Genomic DNA, 20113 nt, shown 5'->3' with positions numbered 1-20113 from the left:
ATTTAGTTGCCAGGGTTGAACTTGGCCCCTGCCTCCACAATGTACACCCAGTGTGCCATCAGGAAAATGTGGCATCCCTGGCCACAGGCACTTGTCCAGGTGTCATTTGTTAAGTGAACAATCCCAGTAACTGCATTGGTAATGGCACAGGTGATGTTCCTGGACACGTGAGGGTACAACGCGGGGACGCCACTCTGGGAGAAATAGCGGCTGCTGAGGACAGAGTATCAAGGAACCAAATTTTTACACTTTTAGCAGGCCAATTTTTGTTTTTATTTCAAACCAACAAAATTTCACACAAACCAAGTTCTACAGTATTTTGTAACAAAAATATTTTGTGAACTGTACCAAGCGATTTTTAAAATTTTTAAACCACTATAATTTTACACAAAGCACATTAAGCTGTATGGATGACTAATTGAATCTATAAAAAAAAATTGAATGTAAATATTTTGAAAGTTTAATTAATGTACTCCTACACTCATAAATTCTTTGCACAAAGTGCAAAGCCAGTAAAAATTACTGTCTCGCCTCTTTCTCTCTTCTGACCAGCCTAGGCCAAGTAGTCCGCTCACCAGTTCCTGGATCCTTGATCTTCCATCCGCAGTCCTCAAGAACCCCGGCGGTGAAAGCTGCGGCCTGGGTTTGGGCCCTGGTGGTTCTGGGAAAGCATCCGGTTCTGGACTACAGGCTCCTGCCACCTCTGCTGTCGCACCAGCTTGGTCTGGCTCCGATATTCTGCTGGTCGATTGTGCCAATTGTGTGTTTATCTATTCACTATTTTTCTGTTTTTAAATATCTAGTTCATAACACTTATGCGTCTTGGTATTGTAAGTGTTCACTTTTAACATTTTATAATAATGATTAAGTAAAAGTTATGTTTTAAAGATCTAAGTTTTGCTGGTTGCAAAATGTGGAATGCGAATCCGAACCCGAAGATCCATAGTTTCAAACACTGTCATCTGCATTACAGTGTGGGAAACATGAGCTCTGATTGGCGGTAAGATCATTACCACCGGTCAGAGCGCTGCAAGCTCACGCTGTCAAATAACAGTGTGAGCCCGCACCTGTGTAAAAAGTTTACTGCTGGTCACAGACGTTGGCTGATGAGAGAGTACTACTCCCTGCTGTCGCTGATATACTCACCTTACAGGGGTTGTCTTGTCAAAAGTGATAAGTCTGCAGTCACTCTGTGTGACTGCAGACTTATGAATCCCCCAAGTGCAGGCACTGCACACTGCGGGGATTTGCAGGTATGAGACCCGGTAACAGAGGGTATGTATATGTTATACATACCCCCGACCAGTGCGTGTGTCCTTGCTCTCCATACACCTGTATTGAGCAAGGTCACGCCTTCTAGTAGGATGCGCCCACTGGCCATCCACGTGACTAGACGGGGCGTGGCCTCTTTCCAAGTGTATGGAGCGAGGCAGCGCTGAATGGCTGGGGGTATGTATAACTTATACATTCCCTCCAGTCCCGGGTCTCATACCGGCGAATCCCTGCAGTGCACAGTGCCTGCACTGGGGATTCATAAGTCTGCAGTCACACAGAGTGACTGCAGATTTATCACTTTTGACTGGACAACCCCTTTAACGCCTAATCCCGATGCCCTTTTCACCTGTAAAAGATAAAAAATATTAAACCACCTTAATATTTACCTGTCCACTGTGAAGAAAATCCATGCGACTGTTCTCCCCGGCAGCCAGCTCACACTAAAAGCAGTGTAATCGCTTCTGCAGTGTGCAGCGCTTAGCTGCAGTGAGAAAGTTCACCAGAGTACATTATTATTATTTATTGTTATAGCGCCATTTATTCCATTGTGCTTTACATGTGAAAAAGGGGTATACATACAAAAACAATTACAATAATCTTGAACAAAATGTGACGGGGCATCAGCCGATGAACTCATTTATGGCGCTGCTCACTGTGAGAGAAAATTCTTATGCAGCATCAGCTGATAAACTCCGGTGAACTTTCTCACTGCAGCTCAGCGTTACACACTAAATTTGCTTTTTTATTTTTGTTTTTCCTACAGGGGACAATAGCTTCATTGGATTAGGCGTTAGATAAGTTTAATTGTTTTTTATTTTTAAATTAATGTGTAAAATTGTGTGGACTTTTATTTCAAATAAAGGATTTTTTTCAGGCTGTGTCTTTATTTACAAACTTTAATTATGGGATTAGTAATGGGGGTGTCTTATGGACATCTCTCCATTACTAACCCCTGGGCTTTATGTCAGCTGACAATACAAGGCTGACTTGTATACTCTCCTAACGCCTAAGCCAATGAAGCCATTGTCCTCTGAAAAAAAAAAAATATATCCCTCACGTGTCCGAAATGAAGAGATAATCCATACTGTTTCACAACGATCCAGATGACTTGGGGAGCAGTCACATCAGCAGTCAGTGATGTGACTGCTCACCAGGACAGCAGGTTTACACAGATAAAGGAGTGTAATCGCTCCTGTGTCAGTCTGTAGCGCTAAGCTGTATTGAGAAAGTTCACCAGAGTTCATCAGCTGATGAACCCTGGTGAACTCACTTACGGCACCCTGCTGCATTCAAACTTATGCTTCTGTCAGTGTGAGCTGGCTGTCGAAGAGAACAGTCACATGGATTATTTTCACGGCAGACAGAAAAGTATTATGGTGGTTTATTATTTTTTCTCTTTTACAGGGGACAAGGGCATCGGAGATTAGGTGTCAGGGTGAGTATAATGATTTTTTATTTTTAGTTCAATAGTTATTTATTTCACTTTTTTTTTTTTACTTGGAACATAGTCGACGGCTGATGAATACTCCCATCTGCGATCTTACTACCGATCAGAGTCTGTGTTTCCCGTGTTCTCATGCAGATGACAGCATGGGAAACAGCCAATGTTCAGGCTCCTGAACCCGAACAGTAACACGGACTTCCTGAGGAATTTGATGTTCGGGGTTCGTGCCCAAACACTAGGTGTTCAGTATGGACCCCTAACTTTACTGCTTGGGTTCTCCCATCTCTAGTTACTATACCACTTCTATGCCTGCTGGAAAAACACTTTAGGCAGGCATGGATAAGGTGATGGCACAGGAGGAAGAGGAGCAGGAGGAGCTGGGACCATTCACACCATTATCAGGCCTATCAGTCATACATTGCTTGGAGAGTAGCTTCATGTACCAACAGCGACCATGTACACAACTATCCAGGCAGGAGACAGTTTTGGAGGATGAGGAGAAGGAACCATGCTCACTGCAGGGTGGCACACAAAGTAGCTCATGGCCATCACTGGAGCATGGCTGGGGGTAAACAGAGAACCCATACGATACACCTCCTATTGAGGACGGCTTGTCTTTGCCTCTGGGCAGTCTGGCAAACATGAGCCAATACATGCTGCTGTGCCTGTGCAATGACCGCCAAGTTGCCCATATTGTTCCCAGGGTGAATTACTGGCCACCCTGCTAGATCCCCACTGGAAGGGCAACGTACCATTATTACTTCCGTCACTAGAGCGGGATTGCAAAATGCGTGATTATAAGCGCGTACTGGTAGAGGCACTACTGATGGCATTTCCGCCTAACAGTGGAAGTTCAGTGGGAGAAGAAGGCAGAGGAGGAGAAGGCAGCAGGGGCACCTCCACCACCTCGGAAAACAGGGTTAACAAGGCCGAAATGTGACAACATTTTCTCAGCACGTCACAACTAGAGATGAGCAGTGTTCGACTCGAACTGTTCGCCAATCTCAAATTCTAGCTGTTTTGGGCGGTGTTCGAGCCGTTCGGTGAACACGAACAATTTGAAAAAAATTCGGCTGTTCGAGGTTATGTTCGATAACTGTTCGCGCACCAAAATCATAACTGGATTTTTTCTCAGTAATGATGAAAATTAATGTTAATACGCAGTTTGAGTGTACAGCGGGGCGGGGGGAGGGGCAGGGGATGGATCTCTGCAGAAATAATGAAGATCTCCATTTTTTTTTCTCTTTCCCGCATTTACAGTGGGGAGGTGCAATCTGTCAGCCTATCAGCAGCGCACACACAGAGCGAACTGCTTTTTTTCACACAAGCAAGGGCATGTGTCATTGGCAGTGTATGTCACATGTCCTTGCCCTATAAGACCCAGCCATTTTCCACGTAGCCACCATTTTCTCACTGCTGCAGCTGCATGTTAGACGGCACCGCTGTTGCTGTGTGCGCTATACTTTGAGTGTTAATTTCAAGCCAATTTTCGCACAAATCTACAGATAGCTTGGGAGTAGGGAATAGTTGTGATTGCAGTCCTTTTGAAGACTAGGTTACATCATTTCCTACGACTTTATCAGGCAGGTCTGTGCTCTTAAATAGATAGGTTGGGAGTAAAGACTAATTGTAATTGCAGTCCTTTTGAGTGCTAGGTTACATCAGTTCCTATCACTTTTATCAGGCAGGTCTGTGCTCTTAAATTGATAGGTTGGGAGTAAAGACTAATTGTAATTGCAGTCCTTTTGAGTGCTAGGTTACATCAGTTCCTATCACTTTTATCAGGCAGGTCTGTGCTCTTAAATAGATAGGTTGGGAGTAAAGACTAATTGTAATTGCAGTCCTTTTGAGTGCTAGGTTACATCAGTTCCTATCACTGTTATCAGGCAGGTCTGTGCTCTTAAATTGATAGGTTGGGAGTAAAGACTAATTGTAATTGCAGTCCTTTTGAGTGCTAGGTTACATCAGTTCCTATCACTTTTATCAGGCAGGTCTGTGCTCTTAAATAGATAGGTTGGGAGTAAAGACTAATTGTAATTGCAGTCCTTTCGAGTGCTAGGTTACATCAGTTCCTATCACTTTTATCAGGCAGGTCTGTGTTCTTAAATAGATGGGTTGGGAGTAAAGACTAAATGTAATTGCAGTCCTTTTGAGGGCTAGGTTACATCAGTTCCTATCACTTTTATCAGGCAGGTCTGTGCTCTTAAATAGATAGGTTCGGAGTAAAGACTAATTGTAATTGCAGTCCTTTTGAGGGCTAGGTTACATCAGTTCCTATCACTTTTATCAGGCAGATCTGTGCTCTTAAATAGATAGATTGGGAGTAAAGACTAATTGTAATTGAAGTCCTTTTGAGGGCTAGGTTACATCAGTTCCTATCACTTTTTGCCAGGCAGGTCTATGCCAGTGCTGTGCAAGTTTTTTTCACAGCATTGGGCTAAATCTAGCAAAGAAAATCCTTTTTGGCCGCTTGCAGTGTGTGTTAGTCAGTGGAGTAGCCTATCTGTGTTGCAAGCTACACCACCTGTGTATAGAATACAATTTTTTTTACTGCACCTAGCCAAGTAAAACCTTTTGGGCATAGCATCATTCTATTAGTCCATCTATACTAACCTCCACCAAGTTTCAAATTCAAAATAATTTTTTTCTGCATCTAGCTCTGAAAAAATATTTGGGCTTGGGCATGTAGCAGTGTGTGGGACTTGTTCTATTAGTCCATCTATACTAACCTCCACCAGGTTGCAAATTCAAAATAATTTTTATCTGCATCTAGCTCTGAAAAAATATTTGGGCTTGGGCTTGTAGCAGTGTGTGCGACTTGTTCTATTAGTCCATCTATACTAACCTCCACCAGGTTGCAAATTAAAAATAATTTTTATCTGCATCTAGGTCTGAAAAAATATTTGGGCTTGGGCTTGTAGCAGTGTGTGGGACTTGTTCTATTAGTCCATCTATACTAACCTCCACCAGGTTGCAAATTCAAAATAATTTTAATCTGCATCTAGCTCTGAAAAAATATTTGGGCTTGTAGCAGTGTGTGGGACTTGTTCTATTAGTCCATCTTTACTAACCTCCACCAGGTTGCAAATTCAAAATAATTTTTATCTGCATCTAGCTCTGAAAAAATATTTGGGCTTGGGCTTGTAGCAGTGTGTGGGACTTGTTCTATTAGTCCATCTATACTAACCTCCACCAGGTTGCAAATTCAAAATAATTTTTATCTGCATCTAGCTCTGAAAAAATATTTGGGCTTGTAGCAGTGTGTGGGACTTGTTCTATTAGTCCATCTTTACTAACCTCCACCAGGTTGCAAATTCAAAATAATTTTTATCTGCATCTAGCTCTGAAAAAATATTTGGGCTTGGGCTTGTAGCAGTGTGTGGGACTTGTTCTATTAGTCCATCTATACTAACCTCCACCAGATTCCAAATTCAAAATAATTTTTATCCGCATCTAGCTCTGAAAAAAAATTTGGGCTTGGGCTTGTAGCAGTGTGTGGGACTTGTTCTATTAGTCCATATATACTAACCTCCACCAGGTTTCAAATTCAAAATAAATTTTATCTGCATCTAGCTCTGAAAAAATATTTGGGCTTGTAACGGTGTGTGGGACTTGTTCTATTAGTCCATCTATACTAACCTCCACCAGGTTTCAAATTAAAAATAATTTTTATTTGCATCTAGCTCTGAAAAAATATTTGGGCTTGGGCTTGTAGCAGTGTGTGGGACTTGCTCTATTAGTACATCTATACTAACCTCCACCAGGTTTCAAATTCAAAATACTTTTTATCTGCATCTAGCTCTGAAAAAATATTTGGGCTTGTAGCAGTGTGTGGACTTGTTCTATTAGTCCATCTATACTAACCTCCACCAGGTTGCAAATTCAAAATAATTTTTATCTGCATCTAGCTGTGAAAAAATATTTGGGCTAGGAATTGTAGCAGTGTGTGGGACTTGATCTATTAGTCCATCTATACTAACCTCCACCAGGTTGCAAATTCAAAATAATTTTTATCTGTATCTAGCTCTGAAAAAATATTTGGGCTTGTAGCAGTGTGTGGGACTTGTTCTATTAGTCCATCTATACTAACCTCCACCAGGTTTCAAATTCAGAATAATTTTAATCTGCATCTAGCTCTGAAAAAATATTTGGGCTTGTAGCAGTGTGTGGGACTTGTTCTATTAGTCCATCTATACTAACCTCCACCAGGTTGCAAATTCAAAATAATTTTTATCTGCACCTAGCTCTGAAAAAATATTTGGGCTTGGGCTTGTAGCAGTGTGTGCGACTTGTTCTATTAGTCCATCTATACTAATCTCCACCAGGTTGCAAATTAAAAATAATTTTTATCTGCATCTAGCTCTGAAAAAATATTTGGGCTTGGACTTGTAGCAGTGTGTGGGACTTGTTCTATTAGTCCACCTAAACTAACCTCCACCAGGTTTCAAATTCAAAATAATTTTTATCTGCATCTAGCTCTGAAAAAATATTTGGGCTTGTAGCAGTGTGTGGGACTTGTTCTATTGGTCCATCTATGCTAACCTCCACCAGGTTGCAAATTCAAGATAATTTTTATCTGCATCTAGCTCTGAAAAAATATTTGGACTTGGTCTTGTAGCAGTGTGTGGGACTTGTTCTATTAGTCCATCTATACTAACCTTCACCAGGTTGCAAATTAAAAATAATTTTTATCTGCATCTAGCTCTGAAAAAAATATTTGGGCTTGTAGCAGTGTGTGGGACTTGTTCTATTAGTCCAACTATACTAACCTCCACCAGTTTGCAAATTCAAAATAATTTTTATCTGCATCTAGCTCTGAAAAAATATTTGGGCTTGGGCTTGTAGCAGTGTGTGGGACTTGTTCTATTAGTCCACCTAAACTAACCTCCACCAGGTTTCAAATTCAAAATAATTTTTATCTGCATCTAGCTCTGAAAAAATATTTGGGCATGGGCTTGTAGCAGTGTGTGCGACTTGTTCTATTAGTCCATCTATACTAACCTCCACCAGGTTGCAAATGAAAAATAATTTTTATCTGCATCTAGCTCTGAAAAAATATTTGGGCTTGGGCTTGTAGCAGTGTGCGGGACTTGTTCTATTAGTCCACCTAAACTAACCTCCACCAGGTTTCAAATTCAAAATAATTTTTATCTGCATCTAGCTCTGAAAAAATATTTGGGCTTGTAGCAGTGTGTGGGACGGGTTCTATTAGTCCATCTATACTAACCTCCTCCAGGTTGCAAATTCAAAATAATATTTATCTGCATCTAGCTCTGAAAAAATATTTGGGCTTGTAGCAGTGTGTGGGACTTGTTCTATTAGTCCAACTATACTAACCTCCACCAGGTTGCAAATTAAAAATAATTTTTATTTGCATCTAGCTCTGAAAAAATATTTGGGCGAGGGCTTGTAGCAGTGTGTGGGACTTGTTCTATTAGTCCATCTATACTAACCTCCACCAGGTTTCAAATTCAAAATAATTTTTATCAGCATCTAGCTCTGAAAAAATATTTGGGCTTGTAGCAGTGTGTGGGACTTGTTCTATTAGTCCATCTATACTAACCTCCACCAGGTTGCAAATTCAAAATAATTTTTATCTGCATATAGCTCTGAAAAAAATATTTGGGCTTGGGCTTGTAGCAGTGTGTGGGACTTGTTCTATTAGTCCATCTATACTAACCTTCACCAGGTTGCAAATTCAAAATAATTTTTATTTGCATCTAGCTCTGAAATAATATTTGGGCTTGGGCTTGTAGCAGTGTGTGGGACTTGTTCTATTAGTCCATCTATACTAACCTCCAACAGATTTCAAATTCAAAATAATTTTTAGCAGCATCTAGCTCTGAAAAAATATTTGGGCTTGTAGCAGTGTGTGGGACTTGTTCTATTTGTCCATCTATACTAACCTCCACCAGGTTGCAAATTCAAACAAATTTTTATCTGCATATAGCTCTGAAAAAAATATTTGGGCTTGGGTTTGTAGCAGTGTGTGGGACTTGTTCTATTAGTCCATCTATATTAACCTCCACCAGGTTGCAAATTAAAAATAATTTTTATCTGCATCTAAATCTGAAAAAATATTTGGGCTTGTAGCAGTGTGCGGGACTTGTTCTATTAGTCCATCTATACTAACCTCCACCAGGTTGCAAATTCAAAATCATTTTTATCTTCATCTAGCTCTGAAAAAATATTTGGGCTTGGGCATGTAGCAGTGTGTGGGACTTGTTCTATTAGTCCATCTATACTAACCTCCACCAGGTTTCAAATTAAAAATAATTTTTATCTGCATCTAGCTCTGAAAAAATATTTGGGCTTATAGCAGTGTGTGGGACTGTTTCTATTAGTCCATCTATACAAACCTCCACCAGGTTGCAAATTCAAAATAATATTTACCTGCATCTACCTCTGAAATAATATTTGGGTTTTGGCTTGTAGCAGTATGTGGGACTTGTTCAATTAGTCCATCTATACTAACCTCCACCAGGTTCCAAATTCAAAATAATTTTTATCTGCATCTAGCTCTGAAAAAATATTTGGGCTAGTAGAAGTGTGTGGGACTTGCTCTATTAGTCCATCTTTACTAACATCCACCAGGTTGCAAATTCAAAATAATTTTTATCTGCATCTAGCTGTGAAAAAATATTTGGGCTAGGAATTGTAGCAGTGTGTGGGACTTGATCTATTAGTCCATCTATACTAACCTCCACCAGGTTGCAAATTCAAAATAATTTATATCTGTATCTAGCTCTGAAAAAATATTTGGGCTTGTGGCAGTGTGTCGGACTTGTTCTATTAGTCCATCTATACTAACCTCCACCAGGTTGCAAATTCAGAATAATTTTTATCTGCATCTAGCTCTGAAAAAATATTTGGGCTTGTAGCAGTGTGTGGGACTTGTTCTATTAGTCCATCTATACTAACCTCCACCAGGTTGCAAATTCAAAATAATTTTTATCTGCATCTAGCTCTGAAAAAATATTTGGGCTTGGGCTTGTAGCAGTGTGCGCGACTTGTTCTATTAGTCCATCTATACTAACCTCCACCAGGTTGCAAATTAAAAATAATTTTTATCTGCATCTAGCTCTGAAAAAATATTTGGGCTTGGGCTTTTAGCAGTGTGTGGGACTTGTTCTATTAGTCCAACTAAACTAACCTCCACCAGGTTTCAAATTCAAAATAATTTTTATCTGCATCTAGCTCTGAAAAAATATTTGGGCTTGTAGCAGTGTGTGGGACTTGTTCTATTGGTCAATCTATACTAACCTCCACCAGGTTGCAAATTCAAGATAATTTTTATCTGCATCTAGCTCTGAAAAAATATTTGGACCTGGGCTTGTAGCAGTGTGTGGCACTTGTTCTATTAGTCCATCTATACTAACCTTCACCAGGTTGCAAATTAAAAATAATTTTTATCTGCATCTAGCTCTGAAAAAAATATTTGGGCTTGTAGCAGTGTGTGGGACTTGTTCTATTAGTCCAACTATAGTAACCTCCACCAGGTTGCAAATTCAGAATAATTTTTATCTGCATCTAGCTCTGAAAAAATATTTGGGCTTGTAGCAGTGTGTGGGACTTGTTCTATTAGTCCATCTATACTAACCTCCACCAGGTTGCAAATTCAAAATAATTTTTATCTGCATCTAGCTCTGAAAAAATATTTGGGCTTGGGCTTGTAGCAGTGTGTGTGACTTGTTCTACTAGTCCATCTATACTAACCTCCACCAGGTTGCAAATTAAAAATATTTTTTATCTGCATCTAGCTCTGAAAAAATATTTGGGCATGGGCTTGTAGCAGTGTGTGGGACTTGTTCTATTAGTCCACCTAAACTAACCTCCAACAGGTTTCAAATTCAAAATAATTTTTATCTGCATCTAGCTCTGAAAAAATATTTGGGCTTGTAGCAGTGTGTGGGACTTGTTCTATTGGTCCATCTATACTAACCTCAACCAGGTTGCAAATTCAAGATAATTTTTATCTGCATCTAGCTCTGAAAAAATATTTGGACTTGGGCTTGTAGCAGTGTGTGGGACTTGTTCTATTAGTCCATCTATACTAACCTTCACCAGGTTGCAAATTAAAAATAATTTTTATCTGCATCTAGCTCTGAAAAAAATATTTGGGCTTGTAGCAGTGTGTGGGACTTGTTCTATTAGTCCAACTATACTAACCTCCACCAGGTTGCAAATTCAAAATAATTTTTATCTGCATGTAGCTCTGAAAAAATATTTGGGCTTGGGCTTGTAGCAGTGTGTGGGACTTGTTCTATTAGTCCACCTAAACTAACCTCCACCAGGTTTCAAATTCAAAATAATTTTTATCTGCATCTAGCTCTGAAAAAATATTTGGGCTTGTAGCAGTGTGTGGTACTTGTTCTATTAGTCCAACTATACTAACCTCCACCAGGTTGCAAATTAAAAATAATTTTTATTTGCATCTAGCTCTGAAAAAATATTTGGGCGTGGGCTTGTAGCAGTGTGTGGGACTTGTTCTATTAGTCCATCTATACTAACCTCCACCAGGTTTCAAATTCAAAATAATTTTTATCAGCATCTAGCTCTGAAAAAATATTTGGGCTTGGGCTTGTAGCAGTCTGTGGGACTTGTTCTATTTGTCAATCTAGGCTAACCTCCACCAGGTTCCAAATTCAAAATAATTTTTATCTGCATCTAGCTCCGAAAAAATATTTGGGCTTGGGCTTGAAGCAGTGTATGGGACTTGTTCTATTAGTCCATCTATACTAACCTCCACCAGGTTGCAAATTCAAAATAATTTTTATCTGCATCTAGCTCTGAAAAAATATTTGGGCTTGTAGCAGTGTGTCGGACTTGTTCTTATAGTCCATCTATACTAACCTCCACCAGGTTGCAAATTCAAAATAATTTTTATCTGCATCTAGCTCTGAAAAAATATTTGGGCTTGTAGCAGTGTGTGGGACTTGTTCTATTAGACCATTTATACTAACCTCCACCAGGTTGCAAATTCAAAATAATTTTTATCTGCATCCAGCTCTGAAAAAAAATTTTGGCTTGGGCTTGTAGCAGTGTGTGGGACTTGTTCTATTAGTCCATCTATACTAACCTCCACCAGGTTGCAAATTCAAAATAATTTTTATCTTCATCTAGCTCTGAAAAAATATTTGAGCTTGGGCTTGTAGCAGTGTGTGGGACTTGTTCCATTAGTCCATCTATACTAACCTCCACCAGGTTTCAAATTCAAAATAATTTTTATCTGCATCTAGCTCTGAAAAAATATTTGGGCTTGTAGCAGTGTGTCGGACTTGTTCTATTAGTCCATCTATACTAACCTCCACCAGGTTGCAAATTCAAAATAATTTTTATCTGCATCTAGCTGTGAAAAAATATTTGGGCTTGGGCTTGTAGCAATGTGTGGGACTTGTTCTATTAGTCCATCTATACTAACCTCCACCAGGTTGCAAATTCAATATAATGTTTATCTGCATCTAGCTCTGAAAAAATATTTGGGCTTGAGCTTGTAGCAGTGTGTGGGACTTGTTCTATTAGTCCATCTATACTAACCTCCACCAGGTTGCAAATTCAAAATAATTTTTATCTGTATCTAGCTCTGAAAAAATATTTGGGCTTGTAGCAGTGTGTGGGACTTCTTCTATTAGTCCGTCTATACTAACCTCCACCAGGATGCAAACTCAAAATAATTTTTATCTGCATCTAGCTCAGAAAACATATTTGGGCTTAGGCTTGTAGCAGTGTGTGGGACTTGTTCTATTAGTCCATCTATACTAACCTCCACCAGGTTGCAAATTCAAAATAATGTTTATCGGCATCTAGCTCTGAAAAAATATTTGGGCTTGGGCTTGTAGCAGTGTGTGGGACTTGTTCTATTAGACCATTTATACTAACCTCCACCAGGTTGCAAATTCAAAATAATTTTTATCTGCATCCAGCTCTGAAAAAAAATTTTGGCTTGGGCTTGTAGCAGTGTGTGGGACTTGTTCTATTAGTCCATCTATACTAACCTCCACCAGGTTGCAAATTCAAAATAATTTTTATCTTCATCTAGCTCTGAAAAAATATTTGAGCTTGAGCTTGTAGCAGTGTGTGGGACTTGTTCCATTAGTCCATCTATACTAACCTCCACCAGGTTTCAAATTCAAAATAATTTTTATCTGCATCTAGCTCTGAAAAAATATTTGGGCTTGTAGCAGTGTGTCGGACTTGTTCTATTAGTCCATCTATACTAACCTCCACCAGGTTGCAAATTCAAAATAATTTTTATCTGCATCTAGCTGTGAAAAAATATTTGGGCTTGGGCTTGTAGCAATGTGTGGGACTTGTTCTATTAGTCCATCTATACTAACCTCCACCAGGTTGCAAATTCAATATAATGTTTATCTGCATCTAGCTCTGAAAAAATATTTGGGCTTGGGCTTGTAGCAGTGTGTGGGACTTGTTCTATTAGTCCATCTATACTAACCTCCACCAGGTTGCAAATTCAAAATAATTTTTATCTGTATCTAGCTCTGAAAAAATATTTGGGCTTGTAGCAGTGTGTGGGACTTCTTCTATTAGTCCGTCTATACTAACCTCCACCAGGATGCAAACTCAAAATAATTTTTATCTGCATCTAGCTCAGAAAACATATTTGGGCTTAGGCTTGTAGCAGTGTGTGGGACTTGTTCTATTAGTCCATCTATACTAACCTCCACCAGGTTGCAAATTCAAAATAATGTTTATCGGCATCTAGCTCTGAAAAAATATTTGGGCTTGGGCTTGTAGCAGTGTGTGGGACTTGTTCTATTAGTCCATCTATACTAACCTCCACCAGGTTGCAAATTCAAAATAATTTTTATCTGCATCTAGCTCTGAAAAAATATTTGGGCTTGTAACAGTGTGTGGGACTTGTTCTCTTAGTCCATTTATACTAACCTCCACCAGGTTGCAAATTCAAAATAATTTTTATCTGCATCCAGCTCTGAAAAAAAATTTGGGCTTGGGCTTGTAGCAGCTGTGTGGGACTTGTTTTATTAGTCCATCTATACTAACCTCCACCAGGTTGCAAATTCAAAATAATTTTTATCTGCATCTAGCTCTGAAAAAATATTTGGGCTTGTAGCAGTGTGTGGGACTTGTTCTATTAGTCCATCTATACTAACCTCCACCACCTGTGTATGTAATAAAATTTGTTTACTGCATCTAACCTAGCCAATACTTTTGAGCTAATACCACAGTTTGGCCACTCAGCTCTGCTCGGTTCCCATCCATTGATTTTTGCGCAATCAACTCCAGAGTTGTCAATTAATTAACCACCAAAATGAGTGGTAAAAGGCCTGCTGCTGGTGGAAAGGGGAATAGGCGTGTTGGGAAGGGAAAAAAAGGTTGTGTCCGTGGGGTAGGTGTTAAAGCAACAGTAACATCTGCAGAAGAAAGACCATCTTCCAGCCAAACTAAGATGTCTACTTCATTTAGCGGACAGTGTAATAAGATCCCTTCAGGTGCTTCAACGGATATCAAGTGCTCCTTTAAGTGGGCTCTCCTCCACCTCAACTTCAACATCACAAATACTCCAGTCCTCAGAGGTGTCACCCCAATCGCACTTGCTTCCTCACAGCTCCCAAGTCTCCAGCTGCCCGTCTGAGTATGGGGTAGAACAGATGGTTGAGTCTGCAGAGCTGTTTACTCATACTATAGCCTGGGAATCAGAGATCGGCTCCAGAGCTTCTGAGAATCCAGATGAGGAAATGATCTGCACTGATGCCCAGAATCTTTATGAGTCGGATCCAGGACCAGACGCAGAAGGTTCTGACCATAATGTAGACCCTCGTTCCCAAACTGTAACTCCTGTTGGTGGAGACAATGAGGAAGACGATGATGAGACTCAAATACCTGATTGGAGCGACAACTTTAGTTTTTTGTCAGGGCAGGAACAGGTTGGCTCTGAGGACGACGGGTGTGATACCGCACAGGGTGATGATGATGAGGTTGGAGATCCCACTTTCTGTCAACCCACAGTCAGCCAAGAGATGAGGTCAGCAGAGGAGGTGGAGGAGGATGCTAGTTACGACGAGGTCAGGTTGCGCCTTCCTGGACAGAGACGTAGTACTGGAAGCACGTCAACAACTGCATCCTCAAACACATCTCTGCCTCTGACCACAAGTCGTGGTGGCTCTTCAGGTCGCATGGGTGCTAAGCCTTGCAAAGCCTGGGCATTTTTTTGAGATCGATCAGGATGACCCAACTCGTGTTATCTGTAACATTTGTCAGCAAAAGCTAAGAAGAGGCCAAAAAATACATAGTTTGAGTACTTCATGCATGAACTTGCACATGGATATGAAGCATAAGTTGCAGTGGGAAGCTCACTGTGCTACAATGCGGCCTAGCCGGCCGGGCCAATCACTGTCTGCCACATCTTGTGCATCCGCGGCCTCTTCATCCTCTGTGACTGGGGGGACAGCAGTCACACCTGTTTTGGGACGCAGACCTGCCACCTCTTTACCCGCAACAGCCAGCGTGATTGGCAGGTCATCATTTTCTTTGGAGGTGGAAACACCAGCTGGTGTTGAGCGCTGTCCGACATCGATAGCACCACCTTTGGATCAAGGCAACCTAACATGTCCACCTGCATCTTCCTCACAGACTGGCAGTTTGCCGGGGACACCCTTCTCAACCCCGTCTAAGCACAACAGCCAGCCCTCGGTCCCTCAGTTGTGGACAAGTAAAAGACCATTTCCTCCTAGCCATGAGAAAGCTAAGAGGTTGAATTTCACCATCTGAAAGCTCTTGGCTACAGAAATGCTGCCTTTCCGCCTGGTGGACACAGAGGATTTTTGAGACCTTATGTCCGTCGCAGTGCCCCAGTACCAGATGCCCAGTCGGCACTACTTCTCAAAGAAAGGTGTGCCTGCGCTCCACCAGCATGTCGCACACAACATCACCGCTTCTTTGAGAAACTCTGTGTGTGACAGGGTGCATTTCACCACAGACACTTAGACGAGTAGGCATGGACAGGGGCATTACATGTCGCTGACTGGGCACTGGGTTACTATGGTGACAGCAGGACAAGGGGCTGCTGTCAAAGTCTTGCCAACCCCACGAGTTGTGCATCAATCCTCTTTATCTCGAAGTTCCTCCACTGCTTCCTCCTCCTCAACCTCCTCTCGGTCCTCCACCAGCACCCAAAGCCTGTCTGGTCATGCCACAAGCTTTCTAACTGCGCAGAAGGGATCCTGCACACCTCCTTACTATGCTGGCAGCAGGGCTCAACATCATCAGGCGGTTTTTACTTTGAAATGTCTGGGAAATGTGAATCACACAGCTGAGGAGTTGTGGTCAGCTCTGGAGAACCAGTTTCATGAATGGTTGTCTCCACTGGACATGAAACCAGGGAAGGCCGTGTGCGATAATGCTGCAAACCTGGGTGCGGCCCTTCGCCGGGGCAATGTCACACACGTGCCTTGTATGGCTCACGTGTTGAACCTGGTTGTCCAGCAATTTTTAGCCCACTATCCGACTAGATGGCCTTCTGCAGAGGGCACGGTCGCTGTGTGCTCACTTCCGCCATTCGCATCCCGCAGCTCAGCGACTTAAATCTCTACCGAAGTCGTTGGGCCTGCCACTTCCCCGGCTAAAATGCGATGTGCCTACCTGGTGGAATTCAACTCTGCTCATGTTGCAGCGACTGAGGCAGCACCGACAAGCCCTGGTGCAATACGTTCTGACGTATAGCCTGGGCCAACGAGATCCAGAGGTGGGGCAAATCACGCTGGAGGAATGGTCTCAGATCAAGGACCTATGCAACCTTCTGCACAGATTTGAAATGGCGACGAAGATGTTTAGTGCTGACGATGCCATTATCAGCATGACTATTCCGGTGATTTACATGCTGGAGCACATGTTAAACAGAATTTGGAGTCAGGTGGTGGCACAAGAGGAGGTGGAGGAAGTAGAGGAGGAGGAGTTGTATGCGGAAGGGCTAACATCTGCAAGGTCCAGACGGTCGGCAGCACCAAGGCAGCAGGCATGTGAGGGTGGGGGAGATGGTTTTACCAGGGCGCATTGTAGCAGCCAAACTAGTGAGGAAGGTGCAGGAGCCCAGGAAGAAGTGGAGGACAAACTGATAGAAGACTCATCAGATGAGGGAGACCTTGATCACATTTCTGTTGTGCGAGGTTGGGGGAAGAGGAAAGAGGAAGGAAGCATGATTGTTACCTCGCCACCAACACAACAGGGACTTGGTGCTCCTGGATGCGCAAGACACATGAGTGCCTTCTTGCTGCACTACCTGCAACATGAACCTCGAATTGTGAGAATTAGAAATAATCCTGACTACTGGATTGCCACACTGTTAGATCCCTGGTACAAAAGTAAATTTGCAGAAATTATTCCTGCCATAGAAAGAGATGCACGCATGCAGGAGTATCAGCAGAGACTGTTGCAGAATCTTACATGTGCTTTTCCCCAAAACACTAGTGGTGCACGTAGTGAATCTCACAGTTCCAACTTGCCAACCATGGGACCGTCGAGTGTTCAGCACTCAAAACGTAACAGAAACACAGTATCTGCTGGTAACATCAATTTTGCGGAATCATTTCACCACTTTTTTAGCCCATCCTTTGCAAGGCCACAGGAAACAAGAAGTCTGACACATAGTCAACGCCTAGAGACGATGGTACAGGAGTATCTCCAAGTAAACATTGAAGCCATGACTGTGTCACTGGACCCTTGCTCTTTTTGGGCTTCCAATCTGGATAAATGGCCAGAGCTCGCCACTTACGCCTTGGAGATCTTGTCATGCCCCACAGTAAGCGTTCTGTCTGAACGTGTGTTCAGCGCTGCTGGTGGTGTGCTGACAGATAAGCGCATGCGGCTCTCCACTGATAATGTAGCCAGACTCATGTTCATTAAGATGAACAAATCATGGATCCGAAAGTACTTTTCTAACCCTGTGTCATCCTGGGGAGAGTAAAAGCTTGATGATTTGTTAAAATTACCTCACCAACCGTTTTAAGCTTTCAACTTACTAATCATGTTTATCTGTATCTTGGCTGGAAAATAATTTGGGCCTTGTAGCAGTGTGCAGTACTGATTCTATTTGGCCATCTATACTAAACTCCACCAGATTTAAAATTACTAATCATGTTTATCTGTATCTTGGCTGGAAAATAATTAGGGCCTTGCAGCAGTTTGCAGTACTGATTCTATTAGGCCATCTATACTAAGCTCCACCAGCTTTCAAATTAATAATAATGTTTAGCTGCATCTAGCCCAGAAAATAATTTTGGGGCTCCTAGATGCGCAAGACACATGAGTGCCTTCTTGCTGCACTACCTGCAACATGACCCTCAGATTGTCAGAATTCGAAATAATCCTGACTACTGGGTTGCCACACTCTTAGATCCCCCACACTCTTCGATCAACCTTTTAATTTTATTAAAGAACAAAAAAATGGTTATTTTTGAAATTATAAGCATCATGCATGAAAATGATCTTGCTGCGGAATAAACGTTTCTTCTTCTTGAGCCATGGCAGGAAGTGCTGTTTGAGAAACTCCACATACATTATGGAGTTCATCTTTACCCCTTCAGGGATCCTAAAGGGGCCGACAATCTCTCTCCCCATGATTCCAGTCCAAAACATTACTCCACCTCCTCCTTGCTGGCGCCGTAGCCGTGTTTGCATGGGGTGTCCATCAACCAGCCATCCTCCACTCCATCTATCTGGACCATCGAGCATTGCACGGCACTCATCGGTGAACAAAACAGTTTTGAAGACAGTCTTCATGTAATGTTTGGCCCACTGGAGCCATTTCTGCTTGTGTACAGTGGATAGAGGAGGTCGACAGGATGGCTTACGCACAGCTGTAAACCTCTGAAGGACCCTGCATCTTGTTGTTCGGGGGACGTTGGAGGCACCAGCAGCTTCAAAAACTTGTCTGCTGCTATGACAAGGCTTTTTTGCCGCTGCTCTTTTAACTGACGTAATTGCCTGTAGGAAAGAGTCCTCAATTTTCCCTTATCAGCACGCACACGTGTGTACTGTGAATCAGCTACATTCTTCTTGATTGTGCGATGATCAGGATGAAGTGTCTTGGCAATGTTGATTGTAGTCATGCCTTGACCTAAACACTCCACAATTTGTTGCTTCTCAGCAGCCGACACATCCTTTTTCTTTCCCATTTTGTCAGAAAATGTAGGCTGCTTAATAATGTGGGACAGCCTTCTTAAGTAGTCTTGCCTTTCATTGGACACACCTGCCAAACTAATTAGCACAGGTGTCTGCAATTGCTTACAGTGATATAAAGAGCCCTGACACACATCACCATCAATGAGTTTAACTGACAAACAAAAAAATTCTTACCTTATCACTCCTAAACACTTTTTGCATAATAATTTGGAACACAGTGTACATGTGCTTTTCCACAAAACACCAGTGGTTCACGTAGTGAATCTTACAGTTCTAACTTGCAAACCGTGGTCTGTATGGAGTTGTTCAATAAAGGGCCCAAAATTAAGATAACATAGACGGGAGAGGTCTCTATGAATATGAATTCCTAAGTATTTGATACCCTGTGAGGGCCAGGCAAAGGGAAATTTGGACTGGATGGAATCCTGTATGGATTTGGGGAGGGAGACATTGAGGGCCTCAGACTTCGCTGCATTGATTTTAAAATTTGACCATGTAACAAAGTGATCTATTTCAGCCATAACAGCAGGGATGGATATATGTGATTGAGTGATATATACTAGGACATCATCAGCAAATGCAGAGCACTTGTACTCGGTGCCTCCCACCTCAATCCACCTAATATTGGGGTTATGGCGAATTGATGAGAGCAGGTGCTCTGTCACTAGGATGTATAAGGGAGGGGACAGAGGACATCCCTGCCTTGTCCCATTGGTGATTATGAAAGGTGATGAAAATGTTCCATTTATCTTCAGCCTAGGTGACGTATTGCGATACAGGGCCGTGATTTTGCCTATAAAAGGGTCCCCTAGACCCCTACCTCAAGCTTTTTAAGAGAATAATGTATGGCATGCCAGGAGACTCTATGGAATGCTTTCTCAGCATCCAACGAGAGTATCTAATTACAAATTTTTAACTGCATCTAGCCCAGGAAATACTTTGTGCCTAGTAGCAGTGTCTGGTAGTCAGCGGATTATCCCAGCTGTTAAGCAAGCTACACCACCTGTAGTTTGGACACTTAATTTTTTCAAAGGAAATGGTTCGGGCCCCCGGGACACTCAGTGAAGCGCATCGGGCAGGCACCCCAAGGCAGAGGGGCTGGGACTGGCGGTAGGACGCCTTGCGGTGGACCGCCAAGATCAATCCTTATAAAAGCTTTTTAACTGCAGCAGCTTTAGTGGACGCCACTGGAGCTGGAACTCTTTTTTTATTATAAAAATAGAAAACCATACAAAA

Source organism: Phyllobates terribilis, unplaced genomic scaffold (assembly GCF_046119375.1).
Source record: "Phyllobates terribilis strain yellow unplaced genomic scaffold, ASM4611937v1 Scaffold_3__8_contigs__length_932513732, whole genome shotgun sequence".
Classification (NCBI taxonomy): domain Eukaryota; kingdom Metazoa; phylum Chordata; class Amphibia; order Anura; family Dendrobatidae; genus Phyllobates; species Phyllobates terribilis.
Note: the sequence above shows the minus strand (reverse complement) of the source record.